The 25,444-nt window shown below is 43.7% G+C and overlaps 1 protein-coding gene across 1 annotated transcript in view; it reads left to right on the top strand.

Moving 5' to 3' along the window:
* Window positions 1–1,501: 1,501 nt before the first annotated feature.
* LOC147196770 (transcription regulator protein BACH2-like) overlaps window positions 1,502–25,444 on the top strand; it is a 77,439-nt gene continuing 53,496 nt past the window's right edge. Inside the window, exon 1 of the mRNA XM_086126905.1 lies at window positions 1,502–1,723. The gene's annotated coding sequence lies outside the window, so the exon portion shown is untranslated. The remainder of the gene's footprint in view (window positions 1,724–25,444) is intronic.

Raw genomic sequence — 25,444 nt, 5'->3', positions numbered from 1 at the left:
ATGCGCACCAAATCCAGTAGACACTCTAACAGCTTCTTCCCTCTAGCCATTAACTCCTTAAACAGTCACTGACGTAGTCACTCTTCTTGTACTACAAATACTGCTACTGGTTACTCTAAAATGGTTCAATGATTTGTTGTTTACGATGATACTAATGCAGCGTGTTATACCGGAGACAAATTCCTTGTGTGTTCTACATACTTGGCCAATAAAGATGATTCTGATTCTGATTCTGGTATACCCCTTGGTCCCAAAGACTGCAATGATATTGTTGTCCCACATTGTTTTGATTTCATTGTTTTTGCGCATGTGTGGTTTTTAAATTCGATAAGTATATGTATATCGTCGGCGGCCCGGTAGTCCAGTGGTTAGCACGTCGACTTCACAGTGCAGGGGTACCGGGTTCGATTCCAGCTCCGGCCTCCCAGTGTGGAGTTTGCATGTTCTCCCTGGGCCTGCGTGGGTTTTCTCCGGGTCCTCCGGACCGGTTTCCTCCCACATTCCAAAAACATGCGTGGCAGGCTGATTGAACACTCTAAATTGTCCCTAGGTGTGAGTGTGGGCGTGCATGGTTGTTTGTTTCTGTGTGCCCTGCGATTGGCTGGCAACCAATTCGGGGTGTCCCCCGCCTACTGCCCGAAGGCAGCTGGGATGGGCTCCAGCTCCCCCCGCGACCCTAGTGAGGATATAGCGGTTCGGAAGATGAATGAATGAATGAATGAATGTATATCGTCGACGGTGGGGGGCATCAAATGAAATCTGGCCTCCGGCGCCAGCTTTGCTGGCACATTGCCCTGGCTCACAGGCCTCGTTCATGTACTTTGTTATTTGGGGGGTGGGGGAGGGCGTTTCTCAGCACCTGACTCTTGATGCCTTTTCATTTATTCAATAAAATGTCTGAACTACTTTCACAGTAGTGTGCAGATCGCAGATGTGCCAGAGCCTCACCCAGTTGTCTTCGGGCTGTAGGCAGGGGACACCCTGAACTGGTTGCCAACAAATCACAGGGCACTTTTCATGCCATGGTGTTAATATTTCTGAGAATGTCATTCCAAAATATATCGCTCCATATATGTATTGGCCTTAAAATAGTCCTACAGAAACTGATGTCAAGGAGGAGGCGGGTCCGAGAGCGACTTGGCACAGCACCCCGGTGAACAGCGTTGTGACGTCACTTCCCCGTGAGAGGTGAGAGCAAGGCAAATGAAAACTGACTGATGTTTTGAATTTACTTTTTCAGTTTATTGTACGAACAATAGCACGCACGTAACATTTGTGCGTATACTGCTTAAAAAAGACGTTTTGGTTCTCTCAGACCATGTGGTACGCAGTTATATGCCAATAGGGAGCGGCGGCCCTTTTACGAGGTCTGTCTTCACATGGACTCAATAACTGTACAATGTGATGTCTGAGTGAAAGCGTGTGTATTTGTGAGAGCAAGAAAGGCAGGCAGCATCATCTTCGGTGCGGGGGGGGGGGGGGGGGCTTGGTCCTTGTGAATGAGAGGCTAGCATGACGTCAGCAAACCAATGTCAACAATGCAGCCCTTGGAGGAGAAAAGGCGTTACATCCTAACACGAACAGAACGCCGTCCACGACGCGCCGATTGATGCTTTCACCCCATAAAAATCGCGATTTTTGTTATTCGAGGACAAGTGTGGATTAACCATTATGCAGACGTACTTTTATTTTTGAGAACCAACCGTGGGCGAGCAGCAAAAGGGTGAGTTTGTCGCTACGTTACGTTCACAATGCGCGAGCGAGCACTACGTGTTGTCAGCGTAAAAAAAAGAGAAAGAAAAGCGGCGTTCTGGAGCAGCGAATTGGCGTCTGTTTGCTTGCTTCCTTCACTTGTTTTTGTCGTAGCAGTCCTCTCGTCGGTTAAACCTCAGCGTTGATGTTCCTTGTGCGGCTTGTGTGTTTTTGCCACTGTTTGGTTGTGGTTAGCAGGGATGCTGATATTACAGTGGCATGAGGTGTTTTAAATCACATTTGGTTCCTGTACGCCTCCGTGCTAGCAACCCAGGAGCTCCAAATGGCCTTAGCTTCGTTCCTTTTGTTTGTATTCTCTGCCAGGGAGTGAAATAAGTCTTGGCTGAACATAAAGGGGAAGGTCGTAGTTCCACGGTACCTTATGTCAGACTGCGACTGACCCTGTTTGTGGCATGGCAGACCACACGCGCCCGTGAATTTCACAAGGAAGTTAGCGATTTGAGTCCATGTTAATATTGCGTCGAAAATACGAGGTGGGAAATATGTTGTGCGGGCGACTGGTTCTGCTTCTTGTGCCGCTTTACCTGCTGTCATTGTGGGGCAGAAAGGCACTGGCAAGGGACAAAGGAGCTCAGCAAAGACTCTACCCCCGCCCCTCTTCTCATCTTATTCCCGCCCTCTGTTGCGGAGCACTCGGTTCATTCAACGGCCACCGCGGAAAGAATGCGTAAGAATGCGAGAATTGATTATTCTTACAGTTTTTCTGCTCAATTTCCCCATACTTTACGTAGTACAGAATTACTACGACTCCGCGTCGGCAATGTGAGAAATTGTATCCTCAAGCAAACTGAATGATTGAGAGCAAAGATTGTTTCGGTTCAACTCAAACTAAGTTGAAATTTGAAATTACTAGGATGAACTTTCATTGTTTTAGAAATGTCTAGCACTGTGTTTACCCATGAACCGATCTACATGCCCAACATAACAGCCGTTTCCATCACAGTGCTTGCAGCACTTTGTTGTGGAGAGGGGGCTTCTCTTGCTCAGTCAGCCCCCTCTTGTGCTTAACACACGCTTCAAGTGAATGGATTACAGTAGATGCGAGGTGACTGAAGCCATCAAATATTTACTACAGTTCTGGCTGCAGACTTTGTGCGCGAATGTCACTGAAAGATTCCTCAAGTTTATTTGCGCTAAATGAGGCTGCTATGCTGTGTGTGTGTGTGCATGCATATATACATACATACACACACACACACACACACACACACACACACATATATATATATATACCTGTATATATACTGTACATATTTTTTTTTTATAGCGGCTGGATAGCTCAGTTGGTAAGGCATCGGTTTGGCGTACGGGAGACGGTGGTTCGAATCCCGCTTGGGGCAAAAAAATGAGCACATAACACATCCAGTGTGGGTCAGACGCCGCCCGGCTAAACAACGTCTACGTCAGGTGCTCGGGAACCAGAGCACCTTGATGAAAAATGGGCTTCTGGAACAAAGTGGAGATGGGCGAGATGCGATAACATGGCTCTTGGAATGGTACTACTCAAGCAACCCTAGTCAGAGGGGTGACATGCAGAGAATGTGGGCTAAATGGTGACTTCGAAACCCACAGTCACGGTTGACCACGAAACAACTTGTAGCTCAGTGTTCCAACATCCACAAACGGCAACTGCTGTCACAACTTGAGATTGATGAGGTACAACGCAGGTTCCATGGTGAAGGGCTGGCAGGCTGCCAGATCAGAGGAGGAGCTCATACCAGAGATTGGGAGGCAAGCCCCAATGAATGCAGATGATGAGATTGGGAGGCCAGCCCCAATGAATGAAATGCTGAGCGAGGCAGCAACTGACCTGAAAGCTAAGATCATGGCGAGAATGAAAGCTGGGCAACCTAGAAACCGATTACAACGGCTATGTGAAGTACCACCTGAAAGCCTCATGGAAAGTGTGAATGCAGCACTGAGGGTGATCCCTACCGTAACGATCACGGAAACCAATGAGCTGATATACGCTTCAGCATCAGTGATCCTAGAGACGCTTGGCTATAAGAGCAACCATGGAAGCCATGAGATACGTTACCCACCATGGAAAAGATGGTTGGAGCCTAAGATCAAGGCGGCTCGGAAAGATGTGAGTCAATTGACGGAGGCCCAGAGAGGTGTGATGAAAAGGCCGATCCCCGAGAGGTACATCCAGATGACCATACCTGAAGCACTCGAAACTGCCAAACAAAGGCTCCAAGCCTTGTCCAGTCGCCTAAAGAGGTACACGAAAGAGAATGAGGCCAGACGAATAAACAGGCTGTTCGCAACACAACCTGCGAAAGTGGTTACTTTCTTACAACTTACTAACAACAGAGCTGACCCACCAAGACAGGAAACTGAAAGGTACTGGAAAGGCATATGGGAGAAGGAGGTTGCACATAACAGCAGTGCACAATGGCTGGTGACCCTGAGAGAGGAGCACAGCACCCTCCCTGAACAGAACCCAGTTACCATAACAGTGGCAGACATACAGAAAAGAGTCTCAGATATGAAGAACTGGACAGCACCAGGCCCGGACATGGTCCACACCGACTGGCTAAAGAAACTGACAGCACTCCATGAGCGCCTAGCAGCACAAATGAACCAGCTGCTGAGGGATAGGACTCACCCAGGATGGCTAACCAAAGGGCGAACGATCCTGATCATGAAGGATCCCTCAAAGGGTGCAGTCCCATCCAACTATCGGCCAATAACCTGTCTCTCCACAACATGGAAGCTCATGTCAGGCATCATTGCGGCTAAGATAAGTGGACACATGGATCAATACATGAGCGAAGCACAGAAGGGCATTGGTAGAGATACCAGAGGAGCCAAACATCAGCTCCTGGTTGACAGAACAGTCGCACAAGACTGCAGGTCCTGACATACCAAACTGTGCACAGCCTGGATTGATTACAAGAAAGCCTATGACTCGATGCCACATACATGGATCACTGAATGCTTGGAGTTGTATAAGGTGAACAGGACCCTAAGAGCCTTCGTTGCGAACTCGATGAGGATGTGGAAAACCTCACTCGAAGCCAATGGCAAGCCACTTATCCAAGTGTCCATCAAATGTGGCATATACCAAGGTGATGCACTCTCCCCACTGCTGTTCTGCATAGGACTGAACCCCCTAAGCCAAGTAATCACCAAGGCAGGCTATGGATACCGCCTCAGAAATGGAGCTACGATCAGTCACCTCCTCTACATGGATGACATAAAGCTGTATGCTAAGAGCGAAAGGGACTAGACTCCCTGATCCACACAATCAGGATCTACAGCAGTGACATCGGGATGTCATTCGGGCTTGAGAAATGTAGTTGGATGGTGACGAAGAGAGGAAAGGTAGTCCGCACTGAAGGGGTCTCACTCCCTGAAGGAACAATAGCAGACATTGAGGACAGCTACAAGTACCTCGGTATACCACAAGCCAATGGCAACCTCGAACTGGCAACAAGGAAAGCGGCTATGGCCAAATACCTCCAGCGAGTGAGGCAAGTCCTAAGAAGCCAGCTCAATGGCAAGAATAAGACCTGGGCAATAAACAGCTATGCCCTGCCAGTGATCAGATACCCTGCAGGAAAGATTCAGACCACGGATGTTAAGATCCTAACCATGCATGGAGGGTTCCATCCCAAATCCAGCACCCTGTAGACTGTACGCAAGCCGAAAGGAAGGAGGCCGGGGACTAGTAAGTGTGAGAGCCACTGTCCAGGATGAAACATCCACGCTCCATGAATACATCAAGGAGAAGGCTCCAACGGATGACGTACTCAGAGAATGTCTCAGACAATGGGGAACAGAGGATGAGGCGCTGGAAGAGGGACCATCATGGGAGGACAAGCCCCTACACGGGATGTACCACTGGACCATTACTGAAGTGGCTGATCTCAAAAAGTCCTATCAGTGGCTAGAGAGGGCTGGCCTGAAGGACAGCACAGAGGCACTCATCCTGGCTGCTCAGGAGCAGGCCCTGAGCACCAGAGCCATTGAGGCCCAGATATACCACACCAGACAAGACCCAAGGTGTAGGTTGTGCAAAGAGGCACCTGAGACGATCCAACACATAACTGCAGGGTGTAAGATGCTGGCAGGGAAAGCCTACATGGAACAGCATAACCAGGTGGCTGGCATAGTCTACCGAAACATCTGTGCGGAGTATGGACTGGAAACCCCAAGGTCAAAATGGGAAACACCTCCGAAGGTGGTGGAGAATGACAGAGCGAAGATCCTGTGGGACTTCCAGATCCAGAATGACAAGATGGTCATTGCGAACCAACTAGATATCGTGATCATAGATAAAGGGCAGAGGAAAGCTGTTGTAGTGGATGTAGCGGTCCCAAGTGATGGAAACATCAGAAAGAAGGAACACGAGAAACTCGAGAAATAGAGGAGAGGCTCAGAGAGGAGCGGGAGAGAGCCTGGAAGGTAAAGGTGACAGTCGTGCCTGTGGTGGTCGGAGCACTCGGGGCAGTGACCCCCAAACTAGATGAGTGGTTGCAACAGATCCCGGGAACAACATCGGACATCTCAGTCCAGAAATGTGCAGTGCTGGGAACAGCATGGATACTGCGCAGAACCCTCAAGCTTCCTGGCCTCTGGTAGAGGACCCGAGCTGAATAAGGGACGGACACCACCCGAGGGGTGAGACGAGGATTTCAAAATAAATAAATAAATAAATAAATAAATAAATAAATAAATAAATAAATAAATAAATAAATAAATAAATAAATAAATAAATAAATAAATAAATAAATAAATAAATAAATAAATAAATAAATAAATAAATAAATAAATAAATAAATAAATAAATAAATAAATAAATAAATAAATAAATAAATAAATAAATAAATAAATAAATAAATAAATAAATAAATAAATAAATAAATAAATAAATAAATAAATAAATAAATAAATAAATAAATAAATAAATAAATAAATAAATAAATAAATAAATAAATAAATAAATAAATAAATAAATAAATAAATAAATAAATAAATAAATAAATAAATAAATAAATAGAGAGAGAGAGAGAGAGAAAAAATATAATGTGTGTGTGCGTGCGAGTGTGTATTAGGGGTTTGATTTGTTTATCAGTTTTGTGCTCATGGTTTTTGGTGCGATATGCGTTGACTCTTAAAAAAAATCCATTATGTATCCAACATACATTTTCACATCATGATGATTACCTATTAATTCACCATTATTGTTATTGTATTACAACGTATTATATAAATTATTCTTTTTTTCTGTCTATGCCAGCGGCATAAAGTGGCTGGCAAAAAAAATGTGCTTCAATTATACGGCAAAAAGTAAAACAGAATAAAGCATGGTCCTCTGCAAATATATCAGCTTTGTATGCAGCTGTACAAGCCCAGATCTAAGTCGTAAGTACAATGCAAATGTGACCCACTTTCTGTCATGTCAATGATCGGCAAGCTATTATTTTGTCACAAAAGCAATCGCCCTTCACCTAACCATGATACGACGCACAGTAGCGACAATGTGTGTTTAAAGGCAATACATGTGCATTGGAATTAAGTCATAACTTGCAAATTTTTCAGCCGATTTTCATAGTTCTTACTTTTTTTTGTCATTGCCAAAGCTTGTGCTATCAACACCCAACATGCATTATTGCTATTTTTGTTTTCGAGGCACCCACAAACATGGAATGTGGCAAAAAGTTGCCCCTACTCGCTTCAACATAGCTGGAGGCACAGGCATGTCATATCTATCTGTTGTTCATATGACGGTAAATCTTTTCGGTTCCCAGACTGTATTGCATAGCACAAGTCATTGTATTAATAAGGTCATAAGCAAGGTTAATCTTGTCATATAGTATCTGCGCGTGTTTCATGTTCACATTTGTTTGATTTTATGTTGTCCTGTTTTGTATCCGGGAACACTCTAAATCAGGGATGTCAAACTCATTTCACATTGTGGGCCACATACGGCCTCGGTAGATGTCAAGTGGGCCGGACCATTAAAATTATACCATACTCTGCTATAAATAACCAAAATAATGTATTTCCTTTGTTTTGGTCTAAAGAAGCACAAGAACATTCGGAAAATGTTTAAAGTTAATGAACGTATCTTTTACAAAACATTTCATGAAGCGATTGGCTGGCAACCGGTTCATGGTGTGCCCCGCCTACTGCCCGATGACAGCTGGGATTGGCTCCAGCACGCCCCGAGACCCTTGTGAGTATAAGGTGGATAAGAAAATGGATGGATGGATGGATGTTTTGTAACCGTGACTTTAGGTTATGTGTAAAACTCTACATGATTTGCAATGCTCACCACAGCATTGCTTGGGAAGGTTCATGCCTTTATTGATGAACAGATTAATTCAATGACTGCATTTAATTGAAATATGTACGAACATTGAACGAAACAGTGGTATGAGATAGTTTACATCTCTTGAACAATGTTATGCTATAATTATTTGTCTAATATCTGTAGACAACAATATAATTGTTCGGGCACATAAAAGGAAAAATCTGATCTTTGCCATTGTCGTCAGGGCAATAATCATCTGATTTAATTAGCAGACTGATTCATCATTCTGGCCCTTGTAGGAAGTTGTGAAATATGTTAATACTAGTCGCAGGTTTGGACAAGTTACATCTACCGGTAGTAACATATTTTATGGCATACGGGCACATGATCTGTGATTTGTTATTTTGTCAGATCCACTCAATGTGATGTCACACTGTACATGGTATGTATGGGAACAATTTAAAAATTACATCTTATTATTGTTATATATATATATTTTTTGTATTTTTTATTTTTTAGCACACCCCATGAATAAACCATCATATTTATCACGGGAAATTGTCCAAGTTGCAGCAGGACACGTAACCTAACATTTTCACGGATCCATTACCCTCTTTTCCCTGTCATTAATCACACACCGACATGTGAACCACTTCTCGAAACGGGCGGTCATCGTTGAGGTCATTTCCCCGAAAAAGAAAAAAAAATCGTGCTTCAAAAATTCAGTCCTGGATTAGCGATGGCATGGTTTTTGAAATCGTTTAACCCAGCGGTCCCCAACCTTTTTTGCCCGACGGACCGGTTTAATGTCAGATTATATTTTCAGGGACCGGCCTTGAAGGTGTGGCGGTTAAATTCAACAAAATAATATGATATTGAAAACTGTGGAATTTTCTAAACACAATAATAAACAGGAATTATGACATGAGGAACGTCCTATCTGGCCACTATGGTAACGTTTAAACGTGCCTTCAAAATAAGATGTAAGTAATCTAAGTTATTTATTCTTTCTGTGCGGCCCAGTATCAAATGAACCGCGGACCGACCACGGGGTTGGGGACCACTGGTTTAAACCATTGTGGGCTGATGGCTCACTTTATACGAAGATTCAAAGAAAGGGAGCCCTCTGTTCCTCACACTCACACTCTCAGTTGAGAGTTAATCCGATACAAAGCACCTTGGGCAGTCGTGATAACGTGAGCCAAGTTGCATTTGATGGGGGCAAGTCATTGGTGCTTGTTTTGCCCTATTTATTTGCTTGTTGATGCTCTGTCAGTTGTGTGAATGTATGTTAGGCCTGCCAGGAACTGAAAGAAATTGGTCAAAGGTACCAGATACCTTTTTCAAGTGCCTTTCATTACTCGCACATCTGAAGTTATGTGGTGATGTACTTGACTTGATTGATTTATTACCCCCATCATCCCAGTAACTTGGGACTTGCATGAAACTTGAAGGCACGACTTGCGATTTGCTTGTGACTTACTGTATATACCAATATGTGATTTACTCCCAATTCTGGTGGATACACAGGTTTATTATACCTTGAGCCATCCAATGGAATATTGGCAAAAAGGCTTATAGATATTGGAAAAAAAATTGGAAAAACTATCAGACTGTATATGCTGAGAAGCCTTGGATTCTTAACGATGACACATTGATCGTCCTTGCAGTGAAAAAAATTGGGTTTTTTGTAATGTCTTATTTTGCGGTTCTGATCAATGATCAGCAAATAATGACATTACAACCGATCGCCGATTTTGCGCAAAAAGCAAAATATCTGCAGATCTGATCCAGCTGATCAGATCTGTGTAAAGTCTACTTTTAACCTTACTTTACAAGACATAATTGATTGTCCCAAGAGTCAAAGTGCACTGACCTGAAAACCGTGAACACAAAACGGAGGTACGAACCGAACTGTGGATTTAGTAAAAAACAAAAAACAAACAAAAAAAAAGACGACGACAATAATAATAATAACAGTGCGGCCTGGTGGCCCAGTGGTTCGCACGTTGACCTCACAGTGCAGAGGTGCAGGTTTGATTCCGGCTCTGGCCTCCCTGTGTGGAGTTTGCATGTTACATCTGTGCCTGCGTGACTTTTCTCCGGGTACTCCGGTTTCCTCCCACATTCCAAAAACATGCATGGGAGGTTAATGGAACGCTCCAAATTGTCCCGAGGTGTAAGCGTGGATGGTTGTTCATCTCTGTGTGCCCTGAGATTGAATGGCAACCGGTTCAGGGTGTCCCCTGCCTACTGCCCGAAGACAGCTGGGATAGGCTCCAGCACCCCCCGTGACCCTTGTAAAGATAGTGGATCAGAAAATGGATAGATGATAACAACAGTAAAAACAGAGTTACATTGTATTTGTTTCAAATCTCATAAGTGCCACAGGGAGTTTAAAAAAACAAAGTCGAACACTGAAAAACTAAGTTTACACATGGAGTGAAAAAAAGCTTCAACTCCCCCTCCCCCTAAACGAAAGCTACCAAGCATTTTTCAAAAGAACAAATTGTAACTCCTTTTTGAAAGTTACCAAACTTTGAGTGAGGAGCCGTCAGGGACTCAGGGAGTGCATTTCAGAGCCACGATGAGTAGAAGGCCGTGTCTCCGATGGTGGTGAGCTAAGTTCTGGGCTGGAAGAGGGAGTGGGCGTCGGAGGAGCTGCCGCAGGCTTCTTCTTGAGGTGCGTGGGCTGAGCAGGTTGCTGAGGTATAAGGGTGCATTTCCATGGAGACACTGGTGGATAAGAAGGCAGAATTTGTAGTGGATTCGGAAGCAGATTGCTAGCCAATGGAAGGTCTGGGGCATCGGTGTGATTTGGTCGTATTCATGACTCCTGGTCTGGATCCTGGCAGCACTGTTTTGGATGTGCTGGATTTTTAGCAATTAGAAGTGAGTTGCAATCGTCCAGCGAACCCGATCCACTCCTACTTGACACGCTTCAAAGTTTCGGCACAAATTTTAACCGTTAAGTCAAAATTAGAAAGTTGTCAAACATGAAATGTGTCTCATTTGTATTTTGGGGAATGCACAACCAATTATGATTCTAATGAAAATAATTAACTTAGAATAAGTTATGATCCCATGAGAACCGTGACTTTGGTGTTTTATTACATAGGACATCACTGTTACATCAGTGTTCCCTCTAAGCTGTGCGCACTTGCAGTTGTGAGTGTAGACTTAGTTTTTCTAGTTCAGTTTGAAGGATACATCGAAAAACATACATCACCCATACCAGTGATGTAACGCGACGCAGCTGGCGACACGCTGACTGCTCCATTCAGGAAGTCCAAACATGGGTGTAGTTTACAAACCCCTTAAATGAGGGTGAAAGAAGCGGTGAAAGAGTTTGACTAAAAATAACATTCAGAGTTGCATTTTGAAAATGAAATCATTTTGTTCATACAATTCATTTACTCAATCTTATAAAGGGAAATATCGAAAATGTTTTCATTATATTAAGGAGGGTTTTGAGTAATTCCTCAGTTCACAAACATGCTTGAGGTATATATTTTTTGCCTCAAATGCCTGCTTATCATGTACAAAGTAGGTGGTTTTACATCTACAAACCTCTTTCGGATTTACAAAAATTGGGCGGACTATCACCAAGCAACTGTTGTGTTTGGGGCGGGATATGTAGCTGTGATGAAAACCTTTCTCTGTTCGATTCAAGACGCTCTTTATCCCCGTATTTACATTGCAAAAACGACAACTGTCACTCAATACCAGGATGCTATCTCTGCCAATCATCGAGATCACTACTCAGCTAGTAAAATCAAGATGCATGCCAGTGCTGACATATTTATCCGTTGTTGTGAATGGTCAAATCAAGTTTGGTAATCATGCACCAGTTGCCACATCGCCCGATCTGCATGATGTATTGTATTAAATGCCCCGCCTTTACTGAGCAGATCTCGTTGGAGCAGTCCCGGTTTGACACTGTGGAGAACTAGTATGAGTAATTCACATTATCAATCTGGATCTTTTCCGATAAATGGAGAGAGATTTTGCGAATAGACAATGACAGGACTGGATACCACGTAGCACGTTTGTTTGACTGCACACTACGTCTTATGTACCTTTTGTAGTCACCAAAAACCACCCCCCCCACAAAAAAAAAAATAGTGACGGACGATCGTGTAAGGCACTGGTGTCAAAATCAAGGCCCGGGGGCCAGATCTGGCCCGCCACATCCTTTTATGTGGCCTGCGAAAGCAAATCAAGCATGTCAAGTTTCATGATGCTTACTAAAGTCTGAACCGAAATTTCAAATTGCCATATGTAATCCACAATACAACTCGTTATTCTTGATTTCTGTTTTTAAAACAAGTTATTCATCAATTTGTTGTGCGCTGTGTATGCAATATGTTGAGGTGGTGAAACATTTATATGGTTTCCCAAAATTTGTAACGGGCCTTTAAGGCAAACCGTAACTACAATATGGCCTGTGACAAAAATGAATGTGACACCCCTGGTGTAAGGTATGTTTTGGGGGAGGGGACAAAGAAATATTTCTGGTATTAATATAAGAAGCAAACATTAATGCGGAAGTCCCGTGCGTTCCCATACAGACTGAGTACGATTGGGTGGTCTCCTTGTCTTCTAAAGGATTCTTAACATAACAATTTTTTGCCCTCTCCTTTTCATGACAGATCGGTATGTGCTATGTGGTGATCGCTACACAATAGTGACCACAGTTCTTCCAAACCATGAAGGCTCGATCAACAATCTGTCGGTGATCACATTTGTTGAGTCAGCCGAGTGTCTTATGGCAGAGAGACGCTAACATATGACGTCATCTCAGTATTAAGTATTAACAAATGGAAACGGGCATAAATCAAATGTTCATTACATACACGTTTTCACTCAGTTCGATTATAAATGTCAAAACATTTGGATTGAACCTCATTATTGTCGGGAAGAAGACATGCCAAACACATCAACAATCAAGTTGTGCATGATGACAGCACTCCCCCAATGCGGTGAGACAGCCGACTTCAAAATAAACATTAGCTCACCAAATAATATGCGGACATCAATATCATGTCACCCTTTTATGTTGAAGTTGTTCCCGGCACAATGTCGAGGCGTAACGGCTGTTTTGACAAATGATGGTGAGATGAAGCTCCTTGAAGCATCGAGGCTTTCCATGCAATTGGTTTGACTCATGGGGTTTAACCCCCTCTGGCGCCACCAAGTGGACATTAAGTATATCGACATGCAAAGAAGAGGTTTTCTTGTACAGTTTTGATTAGGACTACAGTGATCCCTCACTCTAACGCAGTTCACTTTCCGCGGCTTCGCTGTTTCACAGATTTTTTTAGTGCAGTTTTTTAATGCTTTTAAACAGTGAATTGCATTCTGCATCCTGATTAGCTTAGGCACTAACCGACGTGAACAGTCTCCACACCTCGTCTCTGTACAGCTTGCCAAATTTACCTTTGCAAATTTTTGGTCTTTGGTTTCATCGTATCAGTGGCGGATGCTGGTCTGTCAAGGAGGGGAAGCCCAATTTTGGCCTTCAACATAAAATGTGTCCGTTTATTTATACATGAATTCTACTCTCCGTTCCTTTTCAAAAAAATGAAAAGGATGCCTTCACCATAAGATCAGTGATTGGCTCATTTCGCTGTCAATCAAAAAGATTCAGCCTCAGACAATCATCTGCAGAAAAGCTGAGCTTCCTGGCCAGCCTACAAACGCCCACTGTCCATTGACTCCCAGAGACGCTACAGTGCATTTGAAATTTCGTCCCTCTCACATTTTTTTCTTTTTTTAAAAAATAAATCCTACTTCACGGATTTCACTTATCACTGGTTCCCTTTGGAACGTAACCCCTGCGATAAATGAGGGATTACTGTACACTCATTATAACCTGAAAATTACATAGAAAGGGTGGAGGAAAATGTAGTACCGTATTTTCTGCATTAAAAGACACACTGGATTATGATGCGCACCTTCAATGAATGGCTATTTTGTAATTTTTTTTCATATATTAGACGCTTCACACAGGTGCTACGCTCCTTCCATTCAACTCTTCTGTCAAATTATTACTGTATATATGTTTTATGTTCAATAAACAAACAAACAAACTCGAGAGGCGTCCGTTCAACTAAAGAGGCATTCATGACCGCCTCTGAAAAATGTAAATGAACTATGACTGTACTTAACTCATTGAATACCACCCCTTGTCACTGGAGCAACCCCCTCAATCCCTCACATTTTACTGAATTTTGACTGATTTGCAAGGCCCACAGAATTTTCTGTTCTATGGCTATATATACATGCAACCTGTCAAAAGAAAGGTGAGACTCTCTTCTTTCAGCAGAAAAAAAAGTTTGTTTCTATCTTTCTCCGTTCGTTGGCAATCAGCATTAGAAAACTGCTAAGTTTTATGGAAAAGGCCGATTTTCTGCAGAAATCCAGAGAAAATGAGCTTTTTGTAAAAGCATGCATTTCAAGCATCATTTCAAGTTTTACACTATTTTTTGCTTTTGTGACAGCTCAAATACCTCAATAATGTGTTCCTCCTACAAAGGAACATTACAAATAATGTTTTTGTAGCAAAATGATTTATTTGCACACAAAACTATTGAACTATGAACAAAAGTGCCAATTGAACAATGAACGAAAGTGCAGCTTTGGAGAGGATGGTTTTTGGCTTCCATCCAGTGTGTCACCACATCGATTCATCCCACCACGTCCAGATGCACGACATATAAATTATGGAAACATAAAAAGTTGCAAATATATCTTGCTGCAGAGTGGGGTACAATAATTTTATTTACCTTTCTTTCCACCACCAAAGCAAGGAGTCGTCATCTTATTGCTTCTGGTTGGACAATCTGTAATTTATAGAAGTATGTACAATTACCACACTTTTATTTTTCAATTTTTTTACTGTTGCTTTCCACTTACATTTCAACATCTCTCACACACACATACATTTACACACATACACTGCGATTTACACCAATCATTCCACGTTGCTCAGCATCCAATTTGAAATGAAATGGAATATGAATTTAACACTAGTGGTTTTAGCAGAGCTGAGTGGACCGAATGTGTCCTGTTTTTTTTGTTTTGTTTTGTTTTTTTTAAAACCTATGGCGACATGCAAGTCAGCACATTTACGGCACATATTTTCATCCACATCTACGAGACGCATGAACTGTAAATAAATGATTAGTGTTACTGGCAACTTTATAGTATAGCAGGGAATGTAGCGGTGCATAAAAGTGACTGATGAGGCATAAGAAGTGATGAAGTTTTGAATGGGAACTTGCAAGCTAGTCAACAGTTACCTCCTCGTTCCAGCGGCTGTGGCGAGAACTCTCAGCTGCTTTCCGTTATGTCGAAGGCACGTATTCGTCCGTCAGATCGGGATCCAAATCGCTCTCCAATTCATCGTCTTCGCCGTCGTCATTACGAGACGATTCATGCGAATTGCTGACGCGTGCCCGGCGTCGGCCATGCAAAGCAATGCGGCCTCTTTGCCGTCATCGCTGGAAGTCGCCGGGGAGACGATTTGTGGGCGATGTGCGCCACGGGAGGCACAAAATGCTCTGCCAAGCGATGGTCCCTGACGTGGAGCATCTTCATCTTCATCAGATGAACTCGAAACTTGGCGTGAGCTATGCGGGCCGCGTGTAGCAGGCCATGTTTGCGCAGGCTGACGTTCGTTTGACGGGTGCTGCTTTTCGATTACGATGGCCATTTTTTTGCTATTTAACATTGCCGTCAAGCCTAATCCTTTGGTGAGAAGTTGCACAGACTCTCTTGCACCCTCCCCCATGAAAAAACGTGATTGATGTATTAATACGTCATAGGGAGGGAGCGGCTATGCGCTAATTGACGTATTTATACGTCAAAGGGTGTAAATGAGTTAAATAAAACTATGAAAATTGAAAATAATGCATCAAAACAGAAAATCAAGCGAGTAAATCACAAAATAAATCCTATATCCCCCCTACTGAATTTATTTTGCGATTTCCTTGCTTGATTTTCTTCGTGGTTTCATTGAAGTAAGAATTAATTTACGTTTTTCGTAGGCGGCCATGAATGCCTCTCGAGTGGAACGGAAGAAAGCACGGAGACGGACAAAGACGTACAGTACCTGTACTTGCTGAAACTGTGAAAACCATTAACTCATTCGGTACCAGCCAATTCTGGACCAAGTCTGAAAAGACGTTTAAAAACTTCTTTGGGAGTGAATGAGTTAATAAAGTCTGCGTTTAAAAAAAACAAAAAACACAGCTTTCCTTTTTTCAACAAATACAGGTGCGTTTTTGTCCGTCCCCGTGTCCCCTTTTCTTCCGGTCAACTCGAGAGGCGTTCATGACCGCCTCCGAAAAACCCAATGGCATTTCCTTTATCATAGCTCCAAGAGTACAATCAGATAAGATAAAATAAGAAAACCTTTAATAGTCTCACAATGGAGAAATTCCCACTTCACAGCAGCAAAGTTATGAGAGGAAGAAGTAGAAGAACTAAATAAATTGGACCTGCTGGAAGGGCAGCCACTCTCGCGGCGCCATCTTGAAGTCAAAATAACACAAAATGTCAGTCGTAGTTATTCCTTTGTTGTGTATTTACAAATGATGAAATCACAATATAAATGGGGGGGGGGCAAGAGAATTTATTTTCTTATATCCGCGCTTGCTTTTCAGTTTTGATGTATTATTTTCAATGTTTGTAGTTTCATTGAAGTAATCGTTAGTTTACGTTTTTCGGTGGCAGTCTTGAGCGCCTCTCGAGTCGAACGGAAGAAAGCACCGAGATAGACAAAGACGTACCTGTATTTGTTGAGACTGTTGTAAAAAATTAACACCACAGCTCTCCTTTTTTAGGAGCTGCAACACAAACTTATTTAATAAAGCAGCGACACAGTTCACTGAACCAACAGCAAGTTATAACATTGGAATCATGTCTCCAGGAAGGAGCCATCTTGGAGTCGACGTATTACCGAAATGACCATACAAAAGACGCACCGGATTTTAAGGCGCTCGGTGAGCTTTTAAGAAAATGGAAGACTTTTTGGTGCACCCAATTGTGCGGAAAATACAGTAATTGAATCTCTATTGTTATGGATAAAAATGTACTCACACCAAAAGTTTTATTCATTTTTATTAAAAAATAAAGTGCTTTTAACTCTTTTTGGGGTCAGTCTGTTTCTTTTTTTTTTGAGAGAGAGAAAGAGAGAAAATCTCCCCGGCCTTTGAAAAAACCCTTTCACATGGAAAAGATGAAGTGGGGATGCACAAGTACCTTGGTGCAAGTCCAAACGCATTTGGCTAAAGGTTTAATTTCTCTACCCAGTATAGCAGGGGGGTCATCATGCTGGTAGCTAGTGGGTTCTCCCAGGTAGTTTTTCACTTCAATCGCAGAGTCACCTGTGCAACCGATGCGCATCTGCTGTGTACTGATATCTAAATGATGCCACCGAGAGATAAACAAGCATGATAACTGACAAAATCGGGCTCACTAAGTAAGCACGATCATAAAATTGCGACCGTGCACGTTTATTTGTACAGTGCGGAGCTTCTGTTGTGACTGGTCAAAGGGCCGTGGGGGTGGAGGAGGAGCAGGAGGCAGCGGGAGCAGAGGAGGATGGCATTGTGGCCCCTTACAATGGCAGCACACTCTTCTCTGCCTCCTCTTCTCTGCTGGGCCAGTAGAAAGCGATTTTTTTTTTTTTTTAACTGGGCGGGTCTAGTAGTGTTGGTAATGAGAGTCAACTCATTGTTTGCATTGTATTTAATTTCTCCCTTATTTGTCGTCTCAAATTCTTCACCATTTCTCTTGACTCCGGCATTTATTGGAAGCCAATCTCCTCCTCGTCCAGTGAGCGACACAACATAGAAAATAGAGGAATCACCTTTGAGCCCGACACCCTCTTCTCTTCTGTTAGCTCAACTGTCGCATCATTGAAGGGTGTCAGTACTTTTAGTGATTCCCCTACGGCATAGGTGTCAAACTCAGGTCCTGGAGGGCCGCTGTCCTGCATGTTTTCCAAGTCTCCCTGTTGCAACACACCTGATTCAAATGAACAGGTTCAATGTCAGGCTTGCACAGAGCTTGCTGATGATCTGATCATTTGAATCAGGTGTGTTGCAACAGGGAGACTTGGAAAACATGCAGGACAGCGGCCCTCCAGGACCTGAGTTTGACACCTATCCCCTACGGTGTTGCGCCGCTCCAAAGTGAGTGGGGCTAAGTTCGTCCACAAGCCAGCTAACACTGCTCCAACGGGCTCAACCATGTCATGGAGCCACCAGAGCATCAGAAAAGTGCTGGTCCACCTGACGTCAACCTCCTGCAGAAGTTTCAAGGGTGTGCGGCCCATTTGGAACTGCACCTGGGTTAGCCGCTCCTATAAGATTTGCTCACAATAGTGATTACCATGTGTCACCAGAGCAAAGAAAAGTTATGATCAGAAACATTGTGCTGAAAAGAAGTCTCTCACCTTTGCAGTTGTGCTGCTCTTAACCCTGGAGAACCCATGGGGTCAAATTTGGCCCCTATAAATTCTGCTACTCAAATGCTACCCTTAAATCCCAAAGGGTCAAATTTGGCCCCAATTGTAAATTAGGATTAAAGCATTGAATTTTTGAAAAACAACAACATATTTTGGTGTTCAGTGAACATATAGTAGTCATTTAATGTACCTGTATAATTCATCATTTTCCAAATAAGAAAAGGGTTCTTGGGTTCTCCAGGGTTAAAGTATCCCACTCATTTCCATGCATTCGTGTAGATATCTGACAGTAAAGGGTTTTGGTCGACAGCCTTTTTAATGATCAGATTCAATTAATACGCTACACTAATTGTGTTGAGCAAATGAAGCTGTTGGCTGCATGCACCCATGTTGGTGCCCCGTCAGTCACCAGACCGGTGAATGATGCCCCACTCCAACATGAGCCTGAACTTTGCATGAGCCAGATTTTCAGCTTTGTGGAAACAACCGTTTTTCAAGTTGTGCTGGCGTCAATAAAATGCCCCGTCACCGCAAAGTATGCATCCTTGTTAATGGATGTCCACATGCTGCTGACACGGTTGACACCAACTCTTCCGTCCTCTCCATGGACCCCGCATACCACCTATCGACCATTTTGAAACCTAAACATATAAGGGAACACATTTTAAAACTTGACTTCTGCCTTTTTTTTTCTCATTACCATCCATACATACATGTCTGGTAGGGAGAACATAATTAGGGTTGAAAGTAGCAATGAGCTTCTTGAACCCCTTGTCCTTCACAATATAGAAGGGCGGCGAATCCTGGATGACCATGTCAACCAAAGCATCATCCACACCACTCCTCTTTCCTGACAATACAATCATGCAATCATAAAAAAATGAACTCTTGAATCAAAATTGTGTGCTCTGTGGTTTTAGAGTTACTGGAATACTCTATGCACGAACAAAATCCGCATGATAATACACAGTCACTCGGTGATTACTCTGTGATTGGTGGCTGTTTTACATAATAACCGTATGTAACTAACTCTGTTGAGGCAAGCATCACTCAACTAATTCTACTAATGGTTATATTTGCACGCAGTTTATCCTTGAAGCATGATTACCCGTACCGGTGCTGGGTTTTTCATGGCCGGTCTCCATCTTCTCTTGCAGGGCTCGGGAATGCCTCAGCATTGTTTAAGTGTTGTTGTGTTGTTGTTTCCCAGCTCTTTGGAACACAACAGGCACTTGGCCTTACAATCAAAAGAGAGGTTAAAGCAGGGGTGCCCAACCATTTTTGACTTAAGATCCACTTTTTGATCAACCAACCTCCTGCGATCGACCCATTACCGCACACGTGAGCATACGCACGCGCGTAGACACAAATGCCATGATGAGCAACAGCCATAACGGCCCCTAAAATGAAGTAGATACAAAAGTTTGTGAAAAGCAAATCACTGCCTACCTTTGTCGAGACCCGACGCGGAGGCATGGGACGCACTTTTGCAGCGTGTTAGTGATCGTAGCTAAACGTGTACTGTTTTGGATTGGATAACACTTTATTGTCAAATTTTAAAACGCTTCTCCCGGCACTCTATATTCTCATTCTTTGCCTGTGCCCTCGGTGAATGGTCCATGAAACAAACTCTGAATGAGAATAATAATAACAATAAAAGATAGCTCTGATCGCAAGCTGCAATTGCACACTGATGCAGGTCACGCGCCACCGGAGGTTAGATAAGATAAGAAAAAAGATAAGAAAACCTTTATTAGTCTCGCAATGGAAAAATTCCCAATTCACAGCAGCAAAGTTATGAAAGGAAGAAGTAGAACAACAAAATATAGGAGCTGCTGGAAAGGCAGCCACTCACGCGGCGCCATTTTGAAGTCAAAATAACAAAAAGAACACAACACAACACATAGGACACAGACAGTCGTGCAATCTTCACCACTTTTCTGTATACACTTTGTTGTCTGAAGCAGTTATAGATGAAAGAGGAGAGGATCAAAGTGTCCTTTCACCAGTGGATCAGAGACGTCATGCTGAAAATGTGCACACGTCTGCTCCAAGCTAAGTTTTGAAAGCAAACACGAAGCTGTAGCGTCCATTGACGAAAAGAGATTAGTTCACTTCTCCTGTCCCACGTAATCCGCTTCAAACTCCAAGCCGCGACTCCCAGTTCCAACGCTCCTTTCTTCTCATCGTCGGCTCCTCAAGCCTTACATCCATCCAGCCGCAGACCGTTCAACAGCACCGATCCCCCCCGCTAAACAAAGTGGGGCTGTGAAAAATGCTGCCCATTACAGGCGCAAGACACAAGCGCCCCGGGACTGTCCAGCAACGACGGTCAAATGGCGCCGACATTCCTCCCAGTCAAAAACAGTGCTGGTATACCCATGCTGCCGAGAAGGCTCAACCACCAAGCACAGAGTCTCCTCCTTGATGAATGTCATGGCCAAAAAATGCTGAAAAAAGTCCACATCAGGTCCACACGACGTAACAACAAACACAAAGTGACAAAACAAACACAAAAACAACAACAACAAAAAAGCAAGGCTCATGAGAGCACTTGCCGACGGCTGCCTACTCGGGCGCCATCTTGACTTAAAGGTGACCTTTTTTTATTTAAAAAAATATATACAGGTATATATTTAATACTTTTTGGGAAAGTGAGACTGATAGGATGCTAAGGGTGCAGAGTGCACTAATACAAAAAAATAGAGTGTATTAATAACACGCACACAGACACACATTTTTTTTTTGTTCCATTTCCCCCCTACATCGCGATACATTGCGATCGACTTGAGACCGCGAGTTACCACTCGATCGCGATCGACACATTGGGCACCCCTAGGTTAGAGAGTAACAATTCATCCCATCAAAATACACAATCGATTCCAACTTTAATTTTTTTTCCTATCTTATTCGGAGTAAAAAGATCAAAGTGTTGCCAAACATGGGAAAACCTTCTCTCCCTCAATGGCTCCATAAGAGTGATAACAGTAATCGACAAGCGAATTACAAACTGCTCACAAAACCTACCCAAACAAGCACAACACAAAACTTGTCAAATTGGGAGAGCTCCACGCAGGACCACTTAAACAGGACCACTTAAACCGGGAACTGAACTTCTCGATCTCGATCTTCCTGAAACGGTCACGTCGTAGAGCAGGTTTTGGGGCTTCAACTCTCATCACTTAGGTCATTGGAGCATTTTCGCGGTGTGTCCTTCACATACGCGCTCCCCACATCACTAGTTTTGACTCACCTTCCAGACTGTTTTTGGGCCATTTATATTGCCATCAAAAACATTTGCTGCTAACATCAAGAACAAAACATTGTACTGAAATAACGTTCAATCGCCAATCAAGGTAATTAAAAAGACAACTTAATTACGGTGACACTGTATTGTACAGAGTCTGTTGCCAGAGTTCAATGGTGTCTCCAGCATTAGCGGCTGACAGAGCTTAAGTGCCCCATAATGGCTGGCAAGAGCCGTCGGATTACTTTTCAAAGGGAGTTTTTAAAAGACATAAATGACTGTACACTTGCCCTGCGATTGGCTGGCAACTGATTCAGGGTGTCCCCCGCCTACTGCCCGAAGACGGCTGGGATAGGCTCCAGCACCCCCCGCGACCCTAGTGAGGATCAAGCGGTTCGGAAAATGGATGGATGGACTGTACACTTTGATGCCAATGGCCTGGCACAGTTGGCATTCCTACTGATCACTTTTTAACAAACCAGGCTTAATCATGAGTGTTGATTTTAGGGCCGAAAGTAATTCAACTGTCTTGGTTAAAAAAGGCATTCTGTACCGAATTTATGTGTACACTTTCAGGAAGAAGTCAAGCTAAGCAAAGGTAAGCAAAGCAAAAGTGTACACGCGATACATGACAGTAACACACACGCGCACACACACACACACGTATGTTGTGTGTATATAAAAAATCCTCGTCTCACCCCTCGGGTGGTGTCCGTCCCTCATTCAGCTCGGGTCCTCTACCAGAGGCCAGGAAGTTTGAGGGTTCTGCGCAGTATCCTTGCTGTTCCCAGCACTGCGCTTTTCTGGACTAAGATGGCTGATGTTCTTCCCGGGATCTGTTGCAACCACTCATCTAGTTTGGGGGTCACTGCCCCGAGTGCTCCGATCACCACAGGCACGATTGTCACCTTTACCTTCCAGGCTCTCTCCAGCTTCTCTCTGAGCCCTTGGTATTTCTTGAGTTTCTCGTGTTCCTTCTTTCTGATGTTTCCATCACTTGGGACCGCTACATCCACGACAACGGCTTTCCTCTACCCTTTATCTATGATCACGATATCTGGTTGGTTTGCCATGACCATCTTGTCAGTCTAGATCTTGAAGTCCCACAGGATCTTTGTGTGTGTGTGTGTGTGTGTGTGTGTATATGTGTATATATATATATATATATATATATATATATATATATACCGTATTTTCGCGACTATAAGGCACCATTAAAAGTCTTAAATTTTCTCCAAAATGGACAGGACGCCTTATAATGCGGAGCGTCTAGTGTATGCGCCGAGTTCCAAAGCCTGACTGAGAGCACCTCTGGCCGACACGCTGTTTATATAGAGAAAAGGCGGGCGTGAGTGACGACAGGCATGCGGAAGTCCGCCAATGAGTGAAGGGTGGGCGTGTAAGAGGACGCTAAAGGCACGCGCCGAGCAGGTACTAGTCGCCAATGAGTGAAGGATGAGCGTGTAAGAGGACGCTAAAAGCACGTCCCTAGCAGGTACCAGTCGCCAATGAGTGAAGGGTGGGCGTGTAAGAGGACGCTAAAGGCACGCCCCTAACAGGTACCAGTCGCCAATGAGTGAAGGGTGGGCGTGTAAGAGGACGCTAAAGGCATGCGCCGAGCAGGTACAAGTAGCCAATGAGTGAAGGGTGAGCGTGTAAGACAGGGGTGGGCAATTATTTTTTGCATAGGGCCACATGACAACCAGAAAATATTATGGAGGGCCGGATCAAAAGGGTGAACTAAATTCGACATAATATTAATTGGATTTCTTTATTTAAAAAGCAGTATTTTGCATTTTTTGGCACGTTTTTCAGACTTTAAGGGTACATTATTCCGTCGTATTGAACGGGATTTGCTTGATTTGGCGCTACTGCGGGCTTCCGTATCGTCTCCCCCTTCTTCCCTATGCTCTGCAACTTCAAGTAACTATCCAAATGAAATGAATGCAGTTGTTAACATCGAACCTTAATTGTGTACCAACCTTCGGCGGGCCGGATTAAAAAGACCAATGGGCCGGATTTGGCCCGCGGGCCGTAGTTTGCCCACCTCTGGTGTAAGAGGACGCTAAAGGCACGCCGCTAGCAGGTACCAGTCGCGTGAGTACAATAAAGTACAACCGAACTCAGTTTTGCTTCCGTTGCCTTTTTAAAAACGTGTTTTTAACGTGCGTGCATGCATGCCGTATGTTTAAGTTGGCGTATGTTTTACCATTGCGGACGTTGTATCGGTCCGTCGTGGTAAAGAAGGAGCTGAGCGAAAGGGCGAAGCTCTCAATTTACCGGTCGATCAACGTCCCAACCCTCATCTATGGTCACGAGCTATGGGTCTTGACCGAAAGAACGAGATCCCGGATACAAGCGGCCGAAATGAGTTTTCTCCGCAGGGTGTCCGGGCTCTCCCTTAGAGATAAGGTGAGAAGCTCGGTCATCCGGGAGGGGCTCAGAGTAGAGCCGCTTCTCCTCCACATCGAGAGGAGCCAGATGAGGTGGCTCGAGCATCTAATTAGGAGGCCTCCTGGACGCCTCCCTTGTGAGGTGTTCCGGGCATGTCCCACTGGCAGGAGACCCAGAGGACGACCCAGGACACGCTGGAAAGACTATGTCACCCAGCTGGCATGGGAACGCCTCGGGATCCGCCAGGAAGAGCTCGAAGAGTGGCTGGGGAGAGGGAAGTCTGGGCTTACCTCCTAAAGCTGCTGCCCCCGCGACCCGACCCCGGTTAAGCGGTGGAAAATGGATGGATGGATGGATGGATGTTTTACCATGCCTGGCTGCGCCCAATAATACAGTGCGTTTTGTGTATGTGTCAAATACAGAAATAGCACCCCTTACTGAGACTGCGCCCAACAATACGGTGCGCCGAATGGTCGTGAAAATACGGTGTGTATATATATATATACTGTATTATAATATAATTATATATATATATATATAAATTTCATCTGTGCTGTATGCACATTTGACAAAGTTGTATCCAATCCAATATATATATCCTGTATATATCTTCTATACCTATTTGTCATGCCCTTGTTTATGATGATACTAATGCAGCGTGTTATACCTGAGACAAATTCCTTGTGTGTTCTACATACTTGGCCAATAAAGATGATTCTGATTCTGATACATATATATATATATATATATATATATCGTGTGTGTGTGTGTAGAGAGAGAAAGATATCTATGGAAGTGTATGTAGTGTGCGTGTATGTGTGTGTGTGTGAGTGTATATAAAAAAAAAAATCCTCATCTCACCCCTCGGGTGGTGTCCGTCCCTCATTCAGCTCGGGTCCTCTATCAGAGGCCAGGAAGCTTGAGGGTTCTGCGCAATTTCTTTGCTGTTCCCAGCACTGCACATTTCTGGACTGAGATGTCCGATGTTGTTCCCGGGATCTGTTGCAACCACTCATCTAGTTTGGGGGTCACTGCCCCGAGTGCTCCGACCACCACAGGCACGACTGTCACCTTTACCTTCCAGGTATATATATATATATATATATATATATATGTGTGTGTGTGTGTATGTATTCACACCCAAAACCATAAATAAATAATAAATAAATCTGTATAGAAAGAACAGAACATTATGAAAATATTATTGTGTTTTTCTTTTTCCCCAGTACCGAGTATTGAGGATGTTATTTGTATAAATATCATAAATTAAGCAACCCCTGTCATGTTT

The sequence above is a fragment of the Hippocampus guttulatus genome, chromosome 13 (assembly GCF_054856545.1).
Source record: "Hippocampus guttulatus isolate MCC_2025c chromosome 13, RoL_Hgut_1.0, whole genome shotgun sequence".
In the NCBI taxonomy this organism is placed as follows: Eukaryota; Metazoa; Chordata; class Actinopteri; order Syngnathiformes; family Syngnathidae; genus Hippocampus; species Hippocampus guttulatus.
Note: the sequence above shows the minus strand (reverse complement) of the source record. Positions and strands in the feature narration are given on the sequence as shown.